This window comes from Cornus florida, unplaced genomic scaffold (assembly GCF_030987335.1).
Source record: "Cornus florida cultivar Cherokee Brave unplaced genomic scaffold, ASM3098733v1 CherokeeBrave_3.0.0_Hap2_Chr11, whole genome shotgun sequence".
NCBI lineage: Eukaryota > Viridiplantae > Streptophyta > Magnoliopsida > Cornales > Cornaceae > Cornus > Cornus florida.
This window is the reverse complement of record NW_026775581.1, coordinates 31,603,826-31,626,884: the sequence shown is the minus strand read 5'-3', so window position 1 is coordinate 31,626,884 and position 23,059 is coordinate 31,603,826. Positions and strand designations below refer to the sequence as shown.

Below are 23,059 nucleotides of genomic sequence, written 5' to 3'. Positions count from 1 at the left end.
ATATATAGATCAGTCCTAATGAAGGGAAGCTAAGATAATGCTCTTATTTTGGACTATGTTCATAAGTTATGTTCCTGTACTGTACAAAAGACCATCAAGCACTTTTTGGTAATCAAATTTGCAGTTGTGTGGTTGTTTTGGTTAATCTGGTACTTAATGTTTTGATCATCAAGTATTGTTGTAGTGTGATTTTTTATTTTTTATTTTTGCCTTTTTGCTAGTCAGGTGTTATTGTTTGTAATTTAACAAGCTGGTACTGAGCAAACTATCAAACACCCATCAATATGGAGTCTTTTTTGTTCAAGAATAGAGCGTTTGGTTGGTGTTAAATAACAATATGGTTGAATCCAAATCTTATGGGCAGTAAGATATGTACAACAGGGAGTTCTCGATCAAGCGAAGAAAAGAGAAAAATGAGACTTTGGTGTGTGATTTAAATTTTTTATTTTTTTGCTAATCAGGTAAAATATTTTGATCATAATTTTGCTTTTGTGTTATTTAATCTTTTATTATTATTATTATTATTATTATTATTATTATTATTATTATTATTATTATTATTTTGCCTTTTTATCAAGAATTGCTTCTTTTTTTTTTTTTGTTGCTAATTAGGTGACATTTTGATCGTAATTTTATTGTTGTGTGATTTAATTTTTTTTTCTTTGCTTTTTTTAATAAAGTATATTGTGTTGAATTTATATTATTATTTTGCTAATCAATTGCTAAACATTTTGATCTTTAGTTTGCTATTGTGTGATTTTTTTTTTTTTTTTGGCCTTTTTATCAATTTTCACATTAGTGTTGTTGTTGTGTGTTTTAAGGAGGATCATATATTTATATTTATATTTATTTTTTCTTACTTTTGCCAGGTGCTAAACTTTTTTTCGAAAGTTAAGGTGCTAAACTTTTTTTCATGGTAGAATGTGGCAGCAATTTTGAATAATTATTTGTGTGATGTGTGATGTGTGATGACATGTATACAGTGGGGGCATGACATCATTTATTTTTCTTTTGAAAATTTACTGTCTTTAATCAAGTAAATGGAAAAGGGGTAGTTTGGGAATGTGATGAAAAATAGTACATTTATTTTTGGAAAGGGACATGTATTTTGGGACATCCCAAAAAGGAAAGATGGACATATAGTTTGGGACAGAGGGAGCATATTTTTTCACTATGCATTTGAATACCTTTCCAGGTAACTTCTTATGTCACAGAGACTGCTGAGTTTAGAGGCCAAAGGTATGCAATTAAATATTGTGGGTGTGGGGAAAAAGCAGACGCTAGAATTTCAGAGAAAGGAAAAAACATAGGGAAGCACTATTATGTATGTCATCATCCACAAAAAGTATGCGATTTTTGGGAGTGGTGCTACCCCATTTCATCCAATATCATTAAAACGGTAACTCGACCACACCATCTAACATTGGATGAAGGAATGACAGGGTACAATAATTTAGTGGAAGACGTTGATAAAATTAAATCTGATATTGGACAGCTTGCATCAAGTGTAAGAGTAATTGAAGCAACACATGAATTTATGAAGCTACTAGCTAGCGTAACACTTTTTATGAGTGTTTTAGCTTTTCTCGTATCTCTAATTGGTTTAGGTAAACTTTAGGTGATGTAATGTTAATTTGCGTGTTATGCGACTATGCGGAAATATTTGTATTCAGAATAGTTTTGGACTCAATATTAATGAAATTTAGTTAAATGATATGTAATATATTAAAAATCAGAGCATGGTATCATCTCATATGTTAAGCAAGAGTCACATTTAATTCAAAAGACATCCAGCACAAAAAATATATATATAATAAAATAAAAAGTTCATAGCTTCCAAATAGGTACATCATTAGTAACATCTCCACTACACAAAGCAATATATCCCATATTCATTACAAATTACTACATGTATAACATAAGTCAAATGTAAAAACCATGGCATAGTATCATTTCCTACTATTAAGTAAGAATAACGTTTCATTTAAAAGACATCCAGCACAAATTTAAAGTTCACAACTACTAAATAGGTACATGATGAGCACTGAAAAGTGCGTATTTATATCCCTTAAGCTTAGGCATTCTAGTACCTTTATCTATCTTACTTTACTGTTTTAGATTGATTTCGTATTATTTCCATTTTCAGGCACTTATCCCGGAAATAAGCTAACTCAGCCAAATAAGAGCTTAATTGAAGCAATTCTGAGATTAAACAAAGAAAGGAATAAAGTGGAGAAAGAAAGAAGCAAAATAAAGCAAAGCAGCAAGTTCGATCGATCCAAGTCCAAGGTTCGATCGATCGAACATTGATCGATCTCAGCACTTCAAGATAGATCCAAGCCTTGACCCAAAGCACTTAAGTCCAAAAGTTCGATCGATCCAACATCATTCTTCGATCGATCGAACACTTTTGTCCTTATTCAAATGATTGATCCTATTCACAACTGTACCACCCACTAACCACTTTTGTCCTTTTCAAATAAATATCTCCTATAAATATCTCGGATTTGTCTTTTTCCAAAAAGCTCAGCTAGTTGGATCGATCCAGCCTAAGTTCGATCGATCTCACTTACTTTCGATCGATCTCACTTCCTCCAGTGCGAAAAAGTTAAAATCCCATCTCATTGAAAGTTGTCCTTTATCCAATCATTAGGGAATATTGTGTGCACAACCCCAGCTCATTTTGGGTGTCATTTTGACCTACCTATATAAGGATAAGGATTGTTTTTTCAAGAGAGCCAATTTTATTTTTCATATCATCTCTTGGAGAGGAAGTTTAGAGGAGGATAAGGCTAGAGACACCATTGGAGATCTTCATCAACAAGGAGCAAACCTCTTCCATGGAGTTAGCCCTTGAGGGTTGGAGCATCCTTACTATGAGTGGCTAGACATCCTCTTGGGGTTAGAGTTGGCCCCAAGCATGCTTTTTATATCTTAATCTTGTGTATTATTGAGGGATTAGTTTTGTAATTAATGTTTTGACACTTTAATATATATAAATCTTGTTTAATCAATGATTTATGTGGTTTAATGCTTCCAATTGATCATTTCATTCTATCCATATGTCTATATATGCTAGAATTGATGTTCATGTTCTTGTCTCTAGATTTTGTATTATTGATGCATGTCTATGTGTATTGACGCCATAGATTTAGAGATTGTCAAAACATTGTGCTTAAAAGAATGCTTTTGTGATTCTCTTGATGGTTCATGTTTATCTCTTGATGGATTGTGCCTCTCCCCTAGTTTATTTTTATGCTGGTAGTGTAGATGTAGTGTAGTGTTAAATGGGAGGACAATTTATGCTTGTTGTTTGATGATCCAAGCTTTTGAATGCAATTAGCATATATCTCTAATCTTGTGTTGTATTTGGATTGTGAGCCTAATGAAAGGATTAATGACTTGTTTCGATTTATTGTGCCTTTCACATGTTGTTTAGACAATATATGCTTCATTGCTTAGATATATTGTGCCTTTCACATGATGTTTAGACAATACATGCTTAAATAGTCATCCTTGCTTGTTGAATCAACCAAATACATACACACCAATAATATAGAAATGCATTGCTTGGTGGTGGTCTCTAAACCCCAAGACTCTTCTCTTTCTTACTTACTCTTAATTGCACTCTTTTGCTATTACTTAGTTTAATTTAGTTGTTCTTTAATCAACCAACCAACCAATTGTTTGATCACTCGACCTACTAGCCCTAATTGTGATTCCACAATCAACTCCGACATTGCTCAATCCCCACAATCCCTTGGGACGATCCCTACTCACTCTTGCTACGTTAGTAGTAGTCTTGGTAGTGGTTTTTATAATTTTAAACTTGACCCAAAAAGGCTTTCCTTGAACCGCACATCCACTACATTATTTTGGCATGTAGGAATAGCTTTATCAATCCATCAAATTTTGGCGCCGTTGCCGGGGATTTGTTGATTAGATTTGGCAACGTTGGATTTGTGGAATTGATTAGGATTAGTACTCTTTTGATCGTGTTTTTACTTTATTTTTATTTTTCTTTTTGGTTACTTATTGTGTTGTTCTTACTTAACTAGGTGCATTGTTGGAGAGGAAGCAAGCAAATGAGCCATTGAGCATTCAATTCAAGCAAGCAAAGAAAGGAAAAATGCTAAAAACTTAAAAAAAAAAAAAAAAAAAAAAAAAAAATAGCTAAGCTAAGCTTTAAAATTTGGAGTTAAAGTGCTAAAGGACCTTTGTGAGATTTTCTTTACTCAATCCTTTAGTTAAATCGTCGGTCCGCGTGGAGGCTTATTTTTTATTGTGTTGCATCATTGAGTTAAAGTACGGGAGTATGAATTTAATGTTTGTGGAAGAAGTTTAATTGCATTGTTGTGAAGGCATAGTGTTTGTCATTCTTTGTGTTTGTTGTGTTTTGTATTGTGCATGCATGGGCGTCTTTCATTGAGACCAACTCTTGCCCCTCTTGATTGCATCTTGAATTTTATCATTAGAAATCCTAGGGGAAGAGGAAGTTCAAATAGAGCCAATCTTTCAATGGATGACCATAATGATGACCATATTGAGGACATTGGTCACATAGACCAACAAGGTATCCTTCATCCCAATGTGCACAATGAGAACATACAAGTACCATTAGGCATGCCTAGGCCATTCATTCACCAACCACCACAACAACAAGGCCAAGTTCCATATGGAATGCCAAGGCCAATGTATGCTCCACAACCTCACATCAACAATCAAGGAATTCAAAACCAAGGTGTTCATGTTGCACCTCAAGTAGCTAATCCACCTCTTGGTTTAAGAGATCATTATGTGCCTAATGAATACAATGCACCCACATGCATTCAATTACCATCATTTAGAGCACATCACTATGAAATTAAAGCACAAACTATTCAAATGCTTCCTAACTTTCATGGACTTCCTAGTGAAGAACCTTACAAGCATTTGGATGAGTTTCTTGAAGTACGTTCCACCGTAAAATATACGGACATGCCGGAAGAGGTTTTAAGACTCAAACTTTTTCCATTCACCTTAAAAGAGAAGGCAAAGTATTGGTTTAACAATCGTAGGCCTTTTTCAATCACTTCTTGGGCAGAAATGCAACAAGAGTTCTTGAAGAAGTACTATCCGATTTCTAAGACCAATGCCATGAGGACCTCAATTCGAGAATTTTCACATGGGGATGGAGAAACATTTCATGAGGCATGGGAACGCTTCAATGAATTGCTTAGGAAGTGTCCACATCATGACATGCCCAAATGGTAATTAGTTCAATACTTCTTTGAAAGCTTATCGGACAACCATAAGGGTATGGTTGATGCTTCCATGGGTGGCTCTTACATTGATAGGCATGAGGATGACGTGTAGCGTCTGTATGAAAGCATGAGTGAAAATTCTTTACATAGAACACTATCATCCAAGAATGGTATAAATTCACATGGTAGGAAGAGTGTAGGCTTACATCAAGTCAAATATTCAAATGAAATAGCCACCGAAATGAAGTCTTTGTCTTAAAGGTTTGATCAATTTTTGATTAACCAAAACTCGGCAAACCAAGTATCTTCCTTCCCTAACCATTCTCATCGTGCATCAAATGAAACATGTATGACTTGTTCTAGTGTTCTTCATTCTACTTCTTATTGTTCTCATGGACAAGTGCATAATGAACCTAATGAATAAGTCAATGCGGCTTTTGTAAACCAAGGGAACAATCCTTATGGTACTCATTATAATCCAAGTTGGAGGAATCATCTGAATTTCTCTTGGAAAAACCAAGGAAAAGGCTTAAACCCTTCCTAAGGCGGTTTTCAAGGGAAATACATTCCACCTCCACTTCAAAACCAAGGATCCCAAGATTATAGACCCTATCAATCACAAGGGAATCAATTTGCTAATTCTCATTTTCCCAACCAATCTTATTCCCAAGGAAACACTAGAAGTCCCGCCTTTGAAGAAAAAGTTTTAAATGCTTTGGGGACTCTTGAGGCTAACACATAATTACTTCATTCTCACTCTCAATCCATTGCTAAGCTAGAAACCCAAGTAGGTCAAATAGTAAGCACTCTTACTGTAAGAGAGAAGGGAAAAATGCCCATTAATGCCCCACTTAAACAACAATGTGTTGTGGAAACCCATTCCTCATCGGAAGGGCATACCATTGAACATGTTAATGCGGTGATTACCTTGCGGAGTGGTAGAGTTGTGGATAATCAAGTTGAAATATCTAATGAAGAGAGTGAACTGGTGGAACCTCAAGTTGTCACCCGTCCCGTTTCACATCCCATTCCTCCTTCATTGCATACACATGATCTTGCAAATGAGAAAGTTTTGAAAAATGTGTTTGGAAAAGAAGTTTTGAAAAATGATGTTGAAAAGGTTTTATTGAAAAATGATTTGAAAACTTCTTGTGTTAAAGAGAGTTCTAAAGAAAATTCTGAAAAAGTGTTTGAACCAAAGGTTCCATTTCCGGATGCCTTAAAATGATCTATTTCAAAAGACAAGCAAAAGGCAAAAACCAATGAAATCATGGAAATATTTAGGTAAGTGAAAGTTAACCTTCCACTATTGGATGCAATCAAGCAAATTCCGGCTTATGCCAAATTCTTGAAAGACTTGTGCACCCAAAAACGGAAGAACAAGAGCCAAACACCAAGAAAAGTGGTTTTGACTGAGCAAGTAAGCTCAATTTTGCAACATAACACTCTTCCAAAGTTTAAGGACCCCGGTTCACCCACCACATCATGCATCATTGGTGATCATATCATTAATCGGGCACTTCTTGACTTAGGAGCAAGTGTTAACCTTCTTCCATATTCGGTTTATGTTAAATTGGGCCTAGGTGAATTGAAACCGACGTCGGTAGTTTTGCAACTTTCTGACCAATCCATTAAGAAACCTAGGTGTGTCATTGATGATGTTTTGATCAAGATTGATTAATTCTTCTTCCCGGTTGATTTCGTTATCATTGACACGGAACCGGTTTCCAATCTTTAGAGCCAAATTCCCGTTATCCTTGGCCGTCCTTTCTTGGCAACCGCCAATGCCAAAATCAATTGTAGAATAGGGGTGATGAAGATTTCATTTGGCCACATGAAGGTAAAGTTGAATATCTTTAATCCCACACCCAATTCACTTGACAAGTATTAAGGAGAGGTCAATGTTGTAGAAAAATGTCATGATCTTCTTTGCCAAGGAAATGAGCTTTTGTGTAAAACCAAAATTTCCAAAGGATCATCTTCAACCTTGCATTCTCAAAGTGTTGTTTCAAATTCTTGCTTTGAAAGGGCATGGAAGCCCAAAGGTTTTAATTGCATAGACAAAGGATCAAAAGTTTCTTTTGAGCTTGATCCAACAAGTTCTTCAAAGGACCATTTGTTGAGTGGAGTTCAAAGCATTTATCACCCCAACAAGGAGGGGATGCATCACAAGATCTTTGACCCGGCTAAAAGAGCCCAACGTCTTGCTAGAGACGTTAAAGACTAGCAAAGGCATTCGTAGGGTGTCATTCCTTCCCCATTTCTATCTTTCATTTTGTTTCTTGCAAAGTCTAGATACTTGTTTTAGGTTCACATGCATTGAAAGGAACTTTGGTGAGGATTGCATAAGCTTTTATGTCATAATTGAGCATTTGGCAAAGTTCAATCGATCTCACATTGGAGTTCGATCAATCGAATTGTGGATTGCACTCCAACATTTAGAAAAATTTTCGACCTGCAGAAACCTGCATCCAAATCACCTCTCTGTCCCATCGTTCGAACCAACTCCAAGATCGATCAAGAGACCTTTGATCTATCCAACTTCCAAGTTTGATCGATCTCAGGATTCAACACTTAGAAAATTTTTGAGCCTGCATAAACCTACATATTTCAGCTCTCTGTCTGATCGTTCGAAACATTCCAAGATCGATCTGAAAGTTCTTCGATCGATCCAACTTTCCAGTTCGATTGATCTCATGTTCCAACACTTAGTCAAATTTTTGAACCAAAAACCTGCATATTTTTTCTCTCTGTCTTATCGATCAAACTCTTGTTTCGATTGATCACAAATCTTCATTTCATTATTTTAACTTTAGTTTGACTTTTCAACTTTTCAAAATTCCAAAAATATTTTCATTTTTATTTTATTCTATTTTCACTCTTATTTTATTTTGTTTTAATTTTTAACAAGTTTTCAAAAATTCAAAAATATTTTAATTTATTTAGTTTTTAATTAATTAAATTCAAAAAAAAAAAAAATACTTTGAAAGGAGTTCATCAAAGTTCGATCAATCACAACTCATCTTCGATCGATCGAACTAGTCGGGAAATATTTTTAAAAATAGATCCAAGGGTCTTAAGATCGATCATTTGGATCGATCTTATTCACCAAACCCTAGCCTCTCGTCTCTCTTCACTGCGAATCATCTCTCCTAGCTCCGGCAACTCCTCCGGCGAGATCCAAGCATCTCGAATCTCAGTTCATCTCCATCTTCTTCATCTCAGATCTTCTCAGTTCATTCTCCATTCTCTCACTCTCTTGAGGTAAGATTCGAGACATCCTTCCCTAGATTTGAACTCTCATGCATCAATACTTGTTTCAAATGTCGTAATCATGTTGCTCTTATGTTGAATCTTCCATTCTCAAAGCTTTAGCATCCATGTCTATATATATATGTGTGTGTGTATATGTGTGCATAGATTTTGAAGATTTTGTTAGATTTGGGTGTTTGGGCCACGTTTGAAGTGTATTTAGGCTTGATTTGTGTTGTTGGAGGGCCCACGAACTCACTCGTGTGGGCCCCATACTTCAAAAGTCACAGATCTGTGACTGTTAGGTTTCATCGTCGCACTGTTCGATCGATCGAACAAATTTATGATCGATCGAATATTTGCGATCGATCCAACTTAACCTTCGATCGATCCAACTTTTGTAATCGATCTCATTTCTTTTTCTGATCAATCGAATTTCACAGATCTCATATACACACTCCATTCATCTTATCTTTTGTTCATGCTACCTTATATATGCCCAATGCCTGTGATATTCCACATTGGATGCATTTCATACTTACATTGTTTAGCATGTTTCATATTCTGCCACTTGCATAGAATCATGCGATATTTTGTTTTGTTTATCTTATTTGACATACATGTTTCTATATTGTGCTTTATATTCTATATATGTTGGCACTAACTCTTGAATTTCTATTTGCAAACTATGGCTCGCGTTAAGACGGTAGCACGTAGACACCGTCACGGCTCCAGCCGCAGACTTAACGACGGCGCCGGTCCATCTCATGTCCGGGATCCTAGCCCCGAGCACACACAGAGGAGAGTCCGACAGTGGACTGGGGAGACTGCGCATCCCTCTCATACAGAGGAGCCATTACACCCTACTCCACCCTAGTCGCCAGTTCGTCCAGCATTCACTCCATCACCATCTCCACCGCATGGAGGCGCTGAGTAGCCAGCTCAGCTGGCTCCACCTGTTCAGCCAGCTCATCTATAGCGCGATAGGCTCGCGCCTAGATATGCACACATGAATATCGAGCATGAGTCAGCATTCGACACCGCATTCTTCTCCAGATCGGTGCTGACTCGATCTGCCTATCAGGACATCATTCAGCGGGGCCTCTCAGCTATTCTTGCCCCAGTCACAGAGCCGATCTACCCGCGACTGGTACGGTTGTTCTACCAGAACCTCCGACCGTCGCCGCACACTAAAGCCAAGCTCATCACCTCTATCGATGGCCATGAGATCACTATTACAGTGGATACTCTGGCCCGTTCGACTCGCTGTCCACATCGGTGCCCGCTAGAGCTTCAGGAGACCTATCCTAAGCTCCACAGGCCTTTTTATGCCGATATGGCGATTTTTCTCATAGGTCACCATGCCAGTGGCGAGACCTTTGCCACTCGGACATTCTTGCCGGATGACCTGTGGTTTACAGATTTGGTGCTCTACCGAAACATATACATGGCAGGACAAAAGATTCAGAGGCGGGGCGACTATCTAGCAACCCTGTACACCTTCTATACCAGCCACTGGGTGTCTATTCCTATGCTTATCTAGAGTGTGATGAGGAAGCTCTATGATGAGTACGTCAGCAAGGAGGCGCCCAGAAAGACCAAGTCTCTTCCATTTAGCCACCTCATCACCCAGATTCTCATTGACCAGCGTTATCCCATCCACCTGCAGAAGGACTCCGAGAGAGGTTCTTATCACTTCCTCAAGAAGGACTGAGACAAGAGCTACAGAGCTATTATCACTCGCCTGCAGATCCATGCTGTACTGGCGGCTGCAGAGCTGGAGTTAGAGGAGAAGGCGGCAGCACAGGCAGCCCCAGCACCAGCAGAGCCAGCAGTAGCTCCCGCAGCGGACGATGCACAAGTCGATCCAGCTGCTGAGCATGATGACATTGATATAGACATTAACTTGGAGCATACAGCGGATGACGCAGCTCAGCATTCTCCAGCCAGGTCACCTATCCAAAAGCACGAGCAGACCCAGGAGCTGTCTTCTGCCTCATCCATACCAGACTTGACCCCCAGCTTCGGAGTGCGTCTGTAGACGCTCGAGGATGTTGTTGTTGCCATCAGAGCTGACCTCACGGCCCACAGAGCGGAGTTCGCTACCTTCCGCACGGATGTCGCGACCATGTTTAGAGATTTGTCCAGAGACATCCGCGGAGCTAGACCTGCCCGTCCTACCTCATCTTCCTGAGCTCCTAGTCTTTTCTATCTTATGATCCCTCTCTCCTTTTGATACTTTATTATTGTCACTGTATTATTTTTACAGCCGGTCTGTCGGCTTTGATATTTTTGTTGTACCTGCACTTTCTCTATTTTATATATCTATTTTTGCTATGGATTTCATATGATTGTATTCTCATATCTGTATGTTTGACTCCATTAGGTGCATCACAGTGACTTCAGTGAGAGAGTGCTACCCAATTTCCAGGACCACCCTTATACCTTTCTCATTTCGTTATCTATTTATCCCATTTACACTTGCATGTTCACTGTGCACTGATTATCCCATTTTGTTATCTGATTAGTTTATCCAAGTGCCAATTTTCAGGACCACAGTTCATCCCAAGTTTGGGGGGGCAATGCCACCCACTTCGGATACTTCAGTCCCGATCATTCTTGCTCAGTTGCACTGGTATACTCTTTCCTTTGTTCTCTTTACACATTAAGGACATTTTGCAATTTAAGTTTAGGGGGAATGGTGCTCTACAGTGATAGTTTTAAATTCAACCTTTTAGCATGACTCGTGTATTTGAGGGATATTTCTATGATTGGTCCATACCTAGCTATAATTTTGATCTTTTAAGGACTATATTGCTTAAAATTTAAAAATTGCTTGACTTGAGAGTCCAATACTCCTTGTATGCCTTATGAATGCCATTTAGGAGTAAATTTTTCGAAAGATTGATATCTTGTTTGCACTTGTGGTCCACATCATCTTGATTTTGTGATTGTTTTGAGATTCACTCTAGTCTTCTACACTAGCACTGGCACACACTAGCATTCATTTGTGGGGTACATGCTTTGTTAATTATTGAATTGGTTATATCCCAATTGAGCTAGTAGTGCATTGAAAGCTTTCATTCTTGATAAAGGTGGATAACAACCCTTTTTCACTAAGTAGCCGGGATTCTAGCCTCATCAAGTACTGAACTTCTCGCGCCGAAAGGTGGAGGGCCCAAACTCTAGGTTAATAATTGTTTAATAAAAAAAAAAGCAACAAAAGTGAGGACTTCTCTCAAAAATTGAGAAGTGGGAAATGATTAGATGGTTGTTGTCTTGATTTGTAGCCTAGTTGATTTGAGCTTGTAAGTCCGTAGGGGTGTTTGAACACCTAGTGCCCTAAAGCCTTCTGGTTTGGGAGTCATTGACCTAACGCTCGACCTCATGAATCGCTAGAAAACTTAATAGATCAATACATTGCACTATGCTTCCATCTTTGATCCTCTGAAAAAAAACAAAAAAAAAAAAAATTGATGAAATGAGTGAAAAGAATAAGCGCATCTAGAATAATAAAGCTTTAATAAAAGGTCCACTTTTTGTCTTGATGATCGGTACTAGATTTGTGTGCTAGTTTGAGGGTAAGGATGTGATTAATTCTTTAGTTGGCTAAGATAGCAACACATTGATGCCGGTCCACTCAAAAGAATTCTAGAGTTGTTTTGATTTGCATGATCATTTTCTTGATGTGTGGAGGACCATACTTGCTTGCTTAATGTTGAGATTTCGGGAGATTGCTTGGAAAGGGTTGAAAAATTGCATACTTGAGGTAGTTTTCTCCCAATGCTTATTTGCAATATTGGTACCTCTTTTGAAAAAATGAGCTTAATGTTTGTGGGTACCATTTCTGGAAACCCTCACAAGACTTCACTCGTCCACTAGGGGTAACCTAGGGGTTTAAAAGGCTTGTTGCATATGTTAAATACAATCGTGTTCCCTACGAAAGTGGCGTTATCCATTTATTGTTTTCTAGTTTATAGTTGTATAGTTGTTCATTTCATTCCTTTACTTTCTAGTTCATTGCTAGGGACTAGCAATATTTAAGTTTGGGGGTGTGATGAGTACTGAAAAGTGCGTATTTAAACCCCTTAAGCTTAGGCATTCTAGTACCTTTATCTATATTACTTTACCGTTTTAGATTAATTTCGTATTATTTCCATTTTTAGGCACTTATCCCGGAAATAAGCTAACTCAGCCAAATAAGAGCTTAATTGAAGCAATTCTGAGATTAAACAAAGAAAGGAGCAAAGTGGAGAAAGAAAGAAGCAAAATGAAGCAAAGCAGCAAGTTCGATCTATCCAAGTCTAAGGTTTGATCGATCGAACATTGATTGATCTCAGCACTTCAAGATAGATCCAAGCCTTGACCCAAAGCACTTAAGTCCAAAAGTTCGATCAATCCAACATCATTCTTCGATCGATCGAACACTTTTGTTCTTATTCAAATGATTGATCCTATCCACAGCTGTACCACTCACAACCACTTTTGTCCTTTTCCCATAAATATCTCCCATAAATATCTCGAATTTGTCTTTTTCCAAAAAGCTCAGCCAGTTGGATCGATCTAGCCTAAGTTCGATCGATCTCACTTCCTCCAGTGCGAAAAAGTTAAAATCCCATCTCATTGAAAGTTGTCCTTTATCCAATTATTAGGGAATATTGTGTGCACGACCCCAGCTCATTTTGGGTGTCATTTTGACCTACCTATATAAGGATAAGGATTGCTTTTTCAAGAGAGCCAATTTTATTTTTCATATCATCTCTTGGAGAGGAAGTTTAGAGGAGGAGGAGGCTAGAGATACCGTTGGAGATCTTCATCAACAAGGAGCAAACCTCTTCCATGGAGTTAGCCCTTGAGAGTTGGAGCATCCTTACTATGAGTGGCTAGACATCCTCTTGGGGCTAGAGTTGGCCCCAAACATGCTTTCTATATCTTAATCTTGTGTATTATTGAGGGATTAGTGTTGTAATTAATGTTTTGACACTTTGATATATATAAATCTTGTTTAATCAATGATTTGTGTGGTTTAATGCTTCCAATTGATCATTTCATACTATCCATATGTCTATATATGCTAGAATTGATGTTCATGTTCTTGTCTCTAGATTTTGTGTGATTGATACATGTCTATGTGTATTGATGCCATAGATTTAGAGATTGTCAAAACATTGTGCTTAAAAGAATGCTTTTGTGATTCTCTTGATGGTTCATGCTTATTTCTTGATGGATTGTGCCTCTCCCCTAGTTTATTTTCATGCTAGTAGTGTAGATGTAGTGTAGTTGTAGTGTAGTGTTAAATGGGAGGACAATCTATGCTTGTTGTTTGATGATCCAAGCTTTTGAATGCAATTAGCATATGTCTCTAATCTTGTGTTGTATTTGGATTGTGAGCCTAATGAAAGGATTAATAACCTGTTTTGATTTATTGTGTCTTTCACATGATGTTTAGACAATATATACTTCATTGCTTAGATATATTGTGCCTTTCACTTGATGTTTAGACAATACATGCTTAACTAGTCATCCTTGCTTGTTGAATCAACCAAATACACACACACACTAATATTGCAACACCCTAATTGCCCTCATTAATCACTTGTCAATAATATAGAAATGCATTGCTTGGTGGTGATCTCTAAACCCCAAGACCCTTCTCTTTCTTACTTACTCTTAATTGCACTCTTTTGCTATTACTTAGTTTAATTTAGTTACTCTTTAATCAACCAACCAACCAATTGTTTGATCACTCGACCTACTAGCCCTAATTGCAATTCCATAATCAACTCCTACATTGCTCAATCCCTACAATCCCTTAGGACGATCCCTATTCACTCTTGCTATGTTAGTAGTAGTGTTGGTAGTGGTTTTTATAAATTTAAACTTGACCCAAAAAGGCTTTCCTTGAACCACACATTCACTACATTATTTTGGCGTGTAGGAATGGCTTTATCCCTCCGTTAATACATCATTGGTAACATATTCACTATACAAAGTAACATGTCACACTTCCTTCAAAATACATCCAACACAGCAAAAATTAAAGTTCACAGTTACCAAATATACAACCATAAATAACACAAACTAGTACGAGAACAAAGTAGTCGCCTGAGCATGAAAGCTTGAAAATGTTAGAAACATAATTTGGTAAATGCTCATAAACAAGAAGAAAATAATTTAGTACACAGTAAGTTAAAAGTAAGAAAAATTATGGACTGCAAGACAACAAATTCTGTCAAATTATGCAAGTGTCATTTTGTACAAATTTGTTCGTCTTTTGTTTAGTGAATTATCCAACAGTTTCAGCAGAAATTCCATATGCATTAACTCTGGCTTTCTCTGAATCATTAATTAAATTCATATCATTATTTGTTTAATGTTCCCACATTTAGGTGCTTAAAAAATATATTACATTAAACTTACTTTGAACTTTTTAGATAATTATTACGAATATGCCACAAGATGTCCTAATATTGTCACAAAATTTAAAATATCTACTTAGGTAATAATAGAAAGATGCTGTGAATACTTTATAAATATTTAAATTTCAACTTCTTGTGTAATTCACTATACATACGCATCAGTTTGTTTCAGGATTTTCAAAGGGATCCTCACTAAATATTTTGACCATTCTTTGCCACAAGCAACCTTCATGAGCTCTTTATGTCGTATAAACATATTCATTTGGTAAGTATATTATATAATTATAAATAAATGATAAATTTAAATCAAATATGAATAGGCATTTGCCACACAAATGTCATATTGTTTATATACGTGGGGTGTTCCTTTTGAACAAATGTAATCAATCGTCTTCTCCGTATGGTTTACCACCAATAAAAACTAGTGACTTTTTATGTATGAAGGAAAACATAACTGCATCAAGGTGAACATACGGTTAAAAAATTCTAATAAAAATGAAGTTTTCTCACTGAATATAAAATAATACAAACAAAACCACTAACCAAATCTGTACTGGTAAAGACAGCTGGATCAATTTTTAAGTTTATGTTGTAATCTTCCCACACCTTTCTTAGGACAGGCTTATGTTTTTCAAGTGAAGTCAACAACACTACTCCGCTGTTATCCATTAATTGTAAAGCACTGCTATTCAGAACGAATTTTTTGCCACATTCTTCTTGGGTATTATTCAAAATATTTCCCCAAAAATTTATAACATAATATAATAAAATAATTAAAATTAGTTGTTGAATTTTTTAAAACTATAAACGAGTCATGGAGGGTAAAGCAAAATTATTAAAACAAATCTACTCACCGGGCTAGAAACAAAGTTGGGTTCGAACAAAGTTACCATGTCACATCAAAAGAGGCCTTGACCATACATAACCACCAATATTTCACTGATAAAATGAATGACAAGTTGCAAAATTATTTTAAACATATAAGATACTTTATACTATCCAAATAATAATAATAATAATAATAAACATAATAAAATGAAACTACAAGTGCCAAAATAATATTTAACACTTATTAGTCTTCATGGCCAGCAGCTACATCATAACTTAACAATTTCCTCTACTTTTTATTGAGCCGAACCACTTTATCATCTTCAATGGCCCAAGGAGAAAAGGAATATGGTCCAGGCTTTAATATCCTAGTGCATCTTTGAAACTTTTCAACATTTTCAGCAATTTCAGAGTCTGATATTGCAATTGCATATTCGAATGGTGTACCACTTCACTCAAATTTTGTGTTGGGAGGGGGTTCGATTACTCTTCCATGTACGGGAAATGTCACACCAGGGATTTTTGAGACTGATACTTGAGTTATCATTAGAGGGATTTAGGAATTTGTATGAAAATTATTCTTATTTTACATTACAGTCACCACAACAAAGTTAAGCAAATATGTTATTAAATTATGTGTATTTTCTTGTTGTGTTATGTTGGGTATGCCTGGGATGACCTGTTTTCAACTTTTTGTCAACGTTTTGTCTTTTTTTTTTTTTTTTTTTGTCTCTATGCTTTCTTGGGTATGCCTACGATAACAAGCTTGTCTCTTACTTCTTGGGTATGGCTACAATAACAAGCTTTGTCTCTTACTATTTTTTACCTAAGGCCTTCCTCTTTGTACTTAATTTGTTTCTACTATTAAAAGTTCTTAATGAGATAATCTAATTATACAAATCAAATTTCTAACTTTTTCTTTATCAATGCAAGCTTAAATATACAATAATAATCACATAATAGCTAATAAATAACTAAATCAAAGCAAATAAAAAGTATGGATCTTACAAGAATATTGGTGGAAACAACATCGTTCTGAATGGTCTTTTGTTGCATTTTAATATCTCTTCCTTAGTGGGAATATCGTGGCGATAATAGTACTTAAATAGTCCACTAATGGGTATATCCCATATATCTTCATCATTTAGAGGTTCAAGTTGTGGCTTACCAATTATGTCCATCTCTTCAGCAACGAATTGTTCCCCCTCACATGTGTAAATGGGGGAGGCAATGTTTTCCTTCATGCACGTGTCTTCTTCGTAGTCCGGTGCCCTCAACAGAAGTGTAATACCCCTAATTCTCAAAAGGATATAATTGAAATTTAATTTCATTTTTTTGAATTATGTGCTTATTTGCTTAATTGGTTAATTATGTATTATTTTTTTAATTTCTTGTTTAATTGAAATTGTTTGTTTGTTTTAATTAATTGTTTAATTATTATTTGATTAATTGGTGATTTAATTGACGTGTTTTATGTAGTAGCTTATATGGTTTATTGTTTGAAATCTGTGTATGCTAGGGTTTTATTTTTATGTAATTTTGGTCGCCGAGTTATAATTTAGTTGGGAATTAGAATTAGGTTTTTGTAAAGGCCTATATACATAGAACAGTATATGTCTGCTAAGGTTGCAAAACTCTATTCACGTAATAGTTCTTGTGAGAAAACATAGAGGCATGTATTGTGTTTGAAAGGAAACACAGAGGGAAGCTTGGGAGGAAAACAGAGAGGGTCTTGAGGGATAACCTGTGAGGCTAAAGGAGAAAGAAGGGGTTGCTTCTGGATGGAACCAAGAAGCAACAGAGGAATGAAACAGTGATTAGAGGAGGAGAATAGTCTTGGGGTTGCCGGAATTAGGAGACGACGTTGAAAGGTTTCAAACCGAAACCTAAAGACAAGTTTTATTCTATCTCCTTCCTGTAAACTTGTGTTTTGTGCATTCTAGGTAGTCTCTAGGGGTTTAATCAATGTTAAAACAAGTCATTTATGCATGTGTGAACTATATTTAATTTTGGTGAATTAAATGGTTTGCAAGTTCTTACAATTCCGTTAACTGGTACATGTTGTATTTGAGTTTAAGCTTAGTTTATTTGATGTCATTGATGCATGTCGATGCCTTATAATTAATCTAGGATATTAATTGAACACTTGAACAAGTATTAAAAGAATTACAGAGGCCTGGGTATCGCCAGAGGCCTGGAAGATGAAGCAGAAATCGCAGAACGGTTTCAGGGAGTGAGAGAGAGGGCTCCCAAAATGAGGGAGCCAGCTCCCTTATCAATGGAGCCAGCTCCTAGCCACTAAGAGCAGGCTCCCAATGTTAAGGAGCCGGCTGGCTCTCATGCCAAAGGAGCAAGCTCTCAATTTGAGAGAGCCTGCTCTCCCCCAGAATTATGTATATATGGTTTTAGGGCACTGTTTGGACTGTATAAGGTGTTCTCGTTTCATTTAAACTGTTTTAAATGGTGTATGGGACTGTTATAGACCTGTAATAATATGGGGACACATTAACTCATAATTGGACTAAGGAATGGAGCAAGATGGATTTAGAGAAAAACCAGTAGACTGCACATTGTTGTGGCTAATTAAATTACTTGTTGAAACTTGGAGCTTCTGTTATATATAATTTAATACTATTTAATTATATCTAAACAGAGTTATAAGTATAGTGAATTACTTAAAATTAACTATGCTTGGTTTGAAATAAATTGGTATTTATTTGCTGTTAATTGTATTAATTTATGGACTATTCGGAGGATGTAAATGCTATGACTTGTTTTAGCAATTTAGTGGACTGTAGTGTGGACTCCAAACATTACATTATGCTATAATAGAACCCACATCGCATAATTAGTGTCTTTGTGCTCTTGGATTTAACAGTAGGAAAGTTTAACCGATCTTGCATACTGTTAACGGATGGACAGGATTAAATTGTTTGGTTTTGTTTTAACAATTTAATGGACTATGGAATGATTTATAAATCATGGTTTGGATGCATAATATGGTTATTTAATTATCGGACTTGGTTTATGTTTATTTTGGGTTTTAATTGCTGAGATATTAAACTTTAATCTGCAATTACATGGATTACAGTTTTGGAATTTAATTGCTGAAATATTAAACTTGATTATGCAATTACTTGGATTATTGATTTGGACTTTAATTGCTGGACTATTAAAATATGTCTGTCAATTAGATGGATATTGTGCTGGATTTTAATTGATGAACCATTAAATACTGGTGTTATCAATTATATGGATATTGGGGATGTATTTGATGTTCAATTGAGTGTGTATCATTTATGGATCATTTGCATTGTGTGCACCGGTATGGGATGGTGGCATATTGGGGATGGATTAGATCAAAACGCTAATCCTACCTATTCATACATACGGAATGGATTAACTAAAATAGTTAAATCCTACATGGATGCATGTCCTGTCAACTAAAACAGTTGAACGACATAACAGATGTTTGCTTTACTTTTCTGTATTAGAAAAGATTTATGTATATCATTATGGTACCGTGATATGAGCTTGAGTTTCCTGATCACAGTTAGGGTGCGTATATTGCCTTGGATGGATAACTAGACCTAATGACGTTCCCTAGTAGGTATAGGTGTGCATGACTACGCTATGTGCGTTTTGCGTGTTACCTTTTACTCAAGTGTGATGACTATAGGTTAGTGAGCGTCCTATAGTGTGTATCTATATCTATATGGACTATTTTAGATATTGCCGAGCTATCTAGGATGTATCTGCGTATCGGGTTTATGTATAGATTGTAATAAGATGGAACTTGCATGTGGGCCTAACCCACTCTTATTTTTCAGGTATTCGTCAGTACCAGGCTTAGAGCTTGATCGTGATGAAGCATATACAGTCATTCACTCTTCCGACTACATAGGGTTTCCGTTCTTATTTTAGTTTTGGATTGTGGTTTTGTAATTATTTTCATTTGGAATTATTAGGGGTCCACTGGATGGATTCCCGAGTTGTATGGATTAGAAAGATTGAGTTATGTTAATCTATTATTTTAGAGGATTTTTATATTTAGAATTCTTTTCAGCGTATTATTTTATTTTTAATTCTTTTGTACTCTTGCTTGTTTACATATTAATTTTCTGGTATCCCTCGGATCTGTATTAGGACTTGATCACCCGTGGCTCTAGAATCGAGGGGTATCACAAGAAACATCCCCATCCCCATCACCTATACCCTCCTCATTGTTGTTACCAAACACTCTTGCTTCATTGCTGCCTCAACAAAGACTATAGTTTGTCAAGCTTCTTTTTCGATTTCTTCGCATTCTGCATCATTTCCATCCCAACATCTTTGATGTAATGCTACATAAAGAGACCATTGTATTCATTTTAAATTGATAAGAAAATGAATTAATAGTTCGTTAAAGTAATTGAATGTATTTTTACCTCCAACTTGGTGTCCGAATAACTATCATTGTCAGCTTCTGTAGTAAATGACTCGAACTGAGAATGGGATAACCCATGTAGAGATGGGCCAACATTAGCATTCCTACAATATGGTCTCGCCTGAATTATGGCCAAATTTTTTTATATTATACAAACACAATTAGTTAATCTTCAATCATGACCAAATGTCATTCTTATATATTGAACTGCATATTCTACAATTAAATTTACGTAATGCAAATTATAGGTACAATGCAAATAAATAAATTTTATTAATACCTAACCGTGTCTAAAACCTCCTATCTCATGCTCCCATCTTAATCGTTCACATTCAAGTTTTGTGTCCCAAAAGGTTTCAGTTGTTGATTTCAAACTCCCTGAGATTCTGGCTTGTCCCAAGAGTTTATACAGAGTTTCCAACTGACCTTTAGTGAAGGGACCAACACCTTTAGAAGTATCATCTTTTGGAGCAATTGCGGTGTGATAGACTCTCCTTGGTGGCTGTTTATTTCCTTTGTCTCCAAGAGGGGTTTTTCCATGTAACCTCCAACAGGTCTCTCGAGTGTGTCGTGGTCTATTGCAGAAATCACACCACTTATTGTCGGATTCTCCAGCTTTGTTCATTGCTGGTTTAAATTGTCCAACAACAAGATTGAAGTTTTTAGGCTTTTTTTGAAAAACCTTAAGTGCCAATATCTCTTGAGGAGTGGTTTTTACCATAACAGTCTTCCGGTCCTCCTCATTACTAACGTGAAAAAATGTTTCTTGCATTGAGGGAAGTGGTTCTTTTCCCAGTACTCGTCCACTGACTTCATCAAAATCAGAATTAAGTCCAACTAAGAACTTAAAACTCGATCGTGTTCAAGTATTTCAGCAAGTTGAGTTGCATCTTCCGAATCCTTCATATCAAAGTGTTGATGCAGATCCAATTCTTGCCATAGGACCATGAGAATGTTGTTATACTCAGTTACGGGCAGATTGACTTGCTTTGTATTATGGAATTTTCTCTTTAGTGCAAAAATCCTTGGAGAAAAATTCCTTTCTTTGAGTAGGTTCTAGACACACTATCTGTTAGCATATATGATAGCCACGATTTATGGAATGACTTACCATATTAGCAGAGATTTGATTATGCTATAGAATATGCTTTAGAATATGTTGTGATTTGATTTAGATTTGATTTAGTTTCCTTTCTTGTAATATGAGCATATGCTCTTTTTATCTATCAATACTAGAGTTGTGAATGGGTGATTCAGATCATTCAAGCCTTTACACAATTCTCTCATTTTTTTCTTCTTTTTATATTTCTACTTGGTATCAGAGCTAGGGTGGTCCGATTGCAAGGAGGGCATCGCGAGTTCAGCACCACCCATTCGGGAATGCTCTAAGGTGAGATCACCCATCCGTGAGGTGTCGGGTGGGCAGGGTGGTCCGACCTCAATAAGGGTGTTGCGAGTTTAATCTCTTGTATATAACATGGGGACTGCACTTCACATCTCATTTAACAAAGCATATGAGACATGATTAATATTAGCAAATAAAGTCGGTCATAAAATGAAGTACCTAGTGTAAATAAATCTATTAATCTATACCTGCAAGAAAATCACGCATCCACTGTACATTTGCTTCCCATCCCTATCTTTAGGGGTTTTCAATGATTACGCATATAGGTGCACTAATTGTAAGATGTAATTGCATTCACATCGTCAACAGCTTTCCACAAGCCTATGTGTGCATGATATTGTCCATTCGAAAAGAGTTACAGCTGCACAAGCAAATAGTACAAAAGCTCTCTTGAAATCTTTGCCAGCCTCTAAATTCTTTACCCTATTCATCAGTTGGTACATATGCATTTCTTTATCATTGCGATGCCCACTTTCGTCTACCTAATCAAAATGAATTTTTTTTACAAATAGGCACTGGGATAATGCCAGCACGTATGCCAAGAATGGACTGGACATCAATTTCATTAATGGGAAGATACACATTCTCCTCCTAAAGTCTAATCCGACATTTTTGGCCTTCAAAATTTTTTACTAAGTAATTGAAGAGTTCAGTTGACAAAAATGAACATTTGATGTTCAACATATTGCCTAAACCAATCTCCTTAACATTTTTCTCTTTTCCTCGTTGAGATTGGATAGTGCTTCAATGAACTTCAACAAAGAACATCTATGCCACCCAGCTTTTATTTTCAACCCTTTATTCTAAATCAATAAAGAAATTCTTATTAAGAATCAGGCATAATATGTCTTCAAACAAAATCACATCTCATTTAAAACATTACCTTCTTTTTTTGAAATATTATTTGTTTCATCCCAGACATTTTTAACTCTCTGTCACGTCTCTTTCTGTCGCTATAATAAGGATCCTTTTGGATAGTCGTCATTAAATTCCACACTTTATTGGCTTTCTTCTTCATTGCAACATTTAATTCTTTGTTAATTTTTCCTGTTAAACCATACTCTACTCAGAAGTTCCTAATGTATTCAACCCTGTTACATAAAATTTCATCATTTCAAAACATATCAGTTCAATTATTTTATGCATATTATTAATTGACACATGTTTTATGCATAATTCAAGGTAAATGTATTATAATTTTTGGATCACCAAAAAAAATTAAAACATGCAGACAGTAGACATGAGATATATGGTCCACATCTATATTTACCATCCTCAAGGCAACACAACCACAAAAGAAATTAAAAAATATAATAAATGTGAATGTTATAATTAATTTATACTTACTAGGACAAAAGGAAGACTCGCCCAAGTGAACGGACCTCCGTCTTCTTAGCTGCATTTTTCGGAGAGCTGGGACTATTGATGTCTCCATCATCCCCCCTTCTTGAACTTTCACCAACCTCTAGACGATTATTCACTGTTG

The 23,059-nt window shown here is 36.2% G+C and overlaps 1 pseudogene; it reads right to left on the bottom strand.

Annotated features, from left to right (window-relative positions):
- Positions 1 to 5,141: 5,141 nt before the first annotated feature.
- LOC132287461 (small nucleolar RNA R71) lies at positions 5,142 to 5,240 on the bottom strand (annotated as a pseudogene).
- Positions 5,241 to 23,059: the final 17,819 nt, after the last annotated feature.